Below are 4,931 nucleotides of genomic sequence, written 5' to 3'. Positions count from 1 at the left end.
TCCAGTTTCTGGCTTACTTTTACCTACAGGCCAATGCTCTTTCACCGGAAACAAGGGCCTTGCAAAAAGACACTGCCCGAACGGCTTCCTTAAGTCCTGGACCAAGACACTTCCAGTATTCTTAATCAGTGACTGGGTTACAAATGAAGTTCCCCTTTAGCCTCATGATGCCAGGTCCAGCAGAGAAAACGCAGGCCAAAAAATAAGGTGGAATCCACTCTGGATTATAGGCAAGAGAAGATCAAGCAGCGTGTGCCAGTCGCAGATTGTTTACGGGAGCCCAGGTAAGCTACCACAGACAAGGGTCTATGGGAGGAAACAGTTGGTCAAACAATCACCTTCAGCCACCTTTATTTCTGGTGCAGATTCCAAGAGCCTCGAGGGGGGAGGTTGGCTTCCCGTCCCCTAGGACATTTCATCTCTCTGGTCCAGTGAGCATTCCTGGCAGATGTGCATAAAGACTGCCCAATCAGAAGCTCAAGGACCTCAAAGCGCCCAAACAGGGACTTGAACCCTGGACCCTCAGATTAAAAGTCTGATGCTCTACCGACTGCGCTATCCAGGCTCTGAGAAATCCACCACCAGAAGAGTCCAAAGCTGTTTGAATCTTGACATCTATGGTGGAAAAAGAGCATTCAGCCTGAAAGCACAAGTATTTGGCTTCCAGTATTCTTCCAATACTTCCAGTATTCTTAATCAGTGACTGGGTTACAAATGAAGTTCCCCTTTAGCCTCATGATGCCAGGTCCAGCAGAGAAAACGCAGGCCAAAAAATAAGGTAGAATGCACTCTGGATTATAGGCAAGAGAAAATCAAGAAGCATGTGCCAGTCGCAGATTGTTTACGGGAGCCCAGGTAAGCTATCACAGACAAGGGTCTATGGCAGGAAACAGTTGGTCAAACAATCACCTTCAGCCACCTTTATTTCTGGTGCAGATTCCAAGAGCCTCAAGGGGGGAAGTTGGCTTCCCGTCCCTTAAGACATTTCATCTCTCTGGTCCAGTGAGCATTCCTGGCAGATGTGCATAATGACTGCCCTATCAGAAGCTCAAGGACCTCAAAGCACCCGAACAGGGACTTGAACCCTGGACCCTCAGATTAAAAGTCTGATGCTCTACCGACTGAGCTATCCGGGCTCTGAAAAACCCACCACCAGAAGAGTTCAAAGCTGTTTGAATCTTGACATCTATGGTGGAAAAAGAGCATTCAGCCTGAAAGCACAAGTATTTGGCTTGCCCAGGCTGGCCAATCGTCCTCTCCCGTTTAATTTTCTAGGACAGGTTGAAGATAAAAGGGAGAATCTAACCTGTAAGCATGCAGATAGGGTCCAGTCCAGTTTCTGGCTTACTTTTACCTACAGGCCAATGCTCTTTCACCGGAAACAAGGGCCTTGCAAAAAGACACTGCCCTAACGGCTTCCTTAAGTCCTGGACCAAGACACTTCCAGTATTCTTAATCAGTGACTGGGTTACAAATGAAGTTCCCCTTTAGCCTCATGATGCCAGGTCCAGCAGAGGAAACGCAGGCCAAAAAATAAGGTAGAATCCACTCTGGATTATAGGCAAGAGAAGATCAAGCAGCGTGCGCCAGTCGCAGATTGTTTACGGGAGCCCAGGTAAGCTACCACAGACAAGGGTCTATGGCAGGAAACAGTTGGTCAAACAATCACCTTCAGCCACCTTTATTTCTGGTGCAGATTCCAAGAGCCTCGAGGGGGGAGGTTGGCTTCCCGACCCCTAGGATATTTAATCTCTCTGGTCCAGTGAGCATTCCTGGCAGATGTGCATAAAGACTGCCCAATCAGAGGCTCAAGGACCTCAAACCGCCCAAACAGGGACTTGAACCCTGGACCCTCAGATTAAAAGTCTGATGCTCTACCGACTGAGCTATCCAGGCTCTGAGAAATCCACCACCAGAAGAGTCCAAAGCTGTTTGAATCTTGACATCTATGGTGGAAAAAGAGCATTCAGCCTGAAAGCACAAGTATTTGGCTTGCCCAGGCTGGCCAATCGTCCTCTCCCGTTTAATTTTCTAGGACAGGTTGAAGATAAAAGGGAGAATCTAACCTGTAAGCATGCAGATAGGGTCCAGTCCAGTTTCTGGCTTACTTTTACCTACAGGCCAATGCTCTTTCACCGGAAACAAGGGCCTTGCAAAAAGACACTGCCCTAACGGCTTCCTTAAGTCCTGGACCAAGACACTTCCAGTATTCTTAATCAGTGACTGGGTTACAAATGAAGTTCCCCTTTAGCCTCATGATGCCAGGTCCAGCAGAGGAAACGCAGGCCAAAAAATAAGGTGGAATCCACTCTGGATTATAGGCAAGAGAAGATCAAGCAGCGTGTGCCAGTCGCAGATTGTTTACGGGAGCCCAGGTAAGCTACCACAGACAAGGGTCTATGGGAGGAAACAGTTGGTCAAACAATCACCTTCAGCCACCTTTATTTCTGGTGCAGATTCCAAGAGCCTCGAGGGGGGAGGTTGGCTTCCCGTCCCCTAGGACATTTCATCTCTCTGGTCCAGTGAGCATTCCTGGCAGATGTGCATAAAGACTGCCCAATCAGAAGCTCAAGGACCTCAAAGCGCCCAAACAGGGACTTGAACCCTGGACCCTCAGATTAAAAGTCTGATGCTCTACCGACTGCGCTATCCAGGCTCTGAGAAATCCACCACCAGAAGAGTCCAAAGCTGTTTGAATCTTGACATCTATGGTGGAAAAAGAGCATTCAGCCTGAAAGCACAAGTATTTGGCTTCCAGTATTCTTCCAATACTTCCAGTATTCTTAATCAGTGACTGGGTTACAAATGAAGTTCCCCTTTAGCCTCATGATGCCAGGTCCAGCAGAGGAAACGCAGGCCAAAAAATAAGGTAGAATGCACTCTGGATTATAGACAAGAGAAAATCAAGAAGCATGTGCCAGTCGCAGATTGTTTACGGGAGCCCAGGTAAGCTATCACAGACAAGGGTCTATGGCAGGAAACAGTTGGCCAAACAATCACCTTCAGCCACCTTTATTTCTGGTGCAGATTCCAAGAGCCTCAAGGGGGGAAGTTGGCTTCCCGTCCCTTAAGACATTTCATCTCTCTGGTCCAGTGAGCATTCCTGGCAGATGTGCATAATGACTGCCCTATCAGAAGCTCAAGGACCTCAAAGCACCCGAACAGGGACTTGAACCCTGGACCCTCAGATTAAAAGTCTGATGCTCTACCGACTGAGCTATCCGGGCTCTGAAAAACCCACCACCAGAAGAGTCCAAAGCTGTTTGAATCTTGACATCTATGGTGGAAAAAGAGCATTCAGCCTGAAAGCACAAGTATTTGGCTTGCCCAGGCTGGCCAATCGTCCTCTCCCGTTTAATTTTCTAGGACAGGTTGAAGATAAAAGGGAGAATCTAACCTGTAAGCATGCAGATAGGGTCCAGTCCAGTTTATGGCTTACTTTTACCTACAGGCCAATGCTCTTTCACCGGAAACAAGGGCCTTGCAAAAAGACACTGCCCGAACGGCTTCCTTAAGTCCTGGACCAAGACACTTCCAGTATTCTTAATCAGTGACTGGGTTACAAATGAAGTTCCCCTTTAGCCTCATGATGCCAGGTCCAGCAGAGGAAACGCAGGCCAAAAAATAAGGTGGAATCCACTCTGGATTATAGGCAAGAGAAGATCAAGCAGCGTGTGCCAGTCGCAGATTGTTTACGGGAGCCCAGGTAAGCTACCACAGACAAGGGTCTATGGGAGGAAACAGTTGGTCAAACAATCACCTTCAGCCACCTTTATTTCTGGTGCAGATTCCAAGAGCCTCGAGGGGGGAGGTTGGCTTCCCGTCCCCTAGGACATTTCATCTCTCTGGTCCAGTGAGCATTCCTGGCAGATGTGCATAAAGACTGCCCAATCAGAAGCTCAAGGACCTCAAAGCGCCCAAACAGGGACTTGAACCCTGGACCCTCAGATTAAAAGTCTGATGCTCTACCGACTGCGCTATCCAGGCTCTGAGAAATCCACCACCAGAAGAGTCCAAAGCTGTTTGAATCTTGACATCTATGGTGGAAAAAGAGCATTCAGCCTGAAAGCACAAGTATTTGGCTTCCAGTATTCTTCCAATACTTCCAGTATTCTTAATCAGTGACTGGGTTACAAATGAAGTTCCCCTTTAGCCTCATGATGCCAGGTCCAGCAGAGGAAACGCAGGCCAAAAAATAAGGTAGAATGCACTCTGGATTATAGACAAGAGAAAATCAAGAAGCATGTGCCAGTCGCAGATTGTTTACGGGAGCCCAGGTAAGCTATCACAGACAAGGGTCTATGGCAGGAAACAGTTGGCCAAACAATCACCTTCAGCCACCTTTATTTCTGGTGCAGATTCCAAGAGCCTCAAGGGGGGAAGTTGGCTTCCCGTCCCTTAAGACATTTCATCTCTCTGGTCCAGTGAGCATTCCTGGCAGATGTGCATAATGACTGCCCTATCAGAAGCTCAAGGACCTCAAAGCACCCGAACAGGGACTTGAACCCTGGACCCTCAGATTAAAAGTCTGATGCTCTACCGACTGAGCTATCCGGGCTCTGAAAAACCCACCACCAGAAGAGTCCAAAGCTGTTTGAATCTTGACATCTATGGTGGAAAAAGAGCATTCAGCCTGAAAGCACAAGTATTTGGCTTGCCCAGGCTGGCCAATCGTCCTCTCCCGTTTAATTTTCTAGGACAGGTTGAAGATAAAAGGGAGAATCTAACCTGTAAGCATGCAGATAGGGTCCAGTCCAGTTTATGGCTTACTTTTACCTACAGGCCAATGCTCTTTCACCGGAAACAAGGGCCTTGCAAAAAGACACTGCCCGAACGGCTTCCTTAAGTCCTGGACCAAGACACTTCCAGTATTCTTTTTTTTTTTTTTTTTTTAAATGTATATTTATTGAAAATTTTTTGTAAACAGTACA

The sequence above is a fragment of the Lithobates pipiens genome, unplaced genomic scaffold (genome assembly GCF_037356315.1).
Source record: "Lithobates pipiens isolate NorthernLeopardFrog02 unplaced genomic scaffold, aLitPip1_a1.2 Scaffold_8, whole genome shotgun sequence".
Lineage (NCBI taxonomy): Eukaryota > Metazoa > Chordata > Amphibia > Anura > Ranidae > Lithobates > Lithobates pipiens.
Note: the sequence above shows the minus strand (reverse complement) of the source record.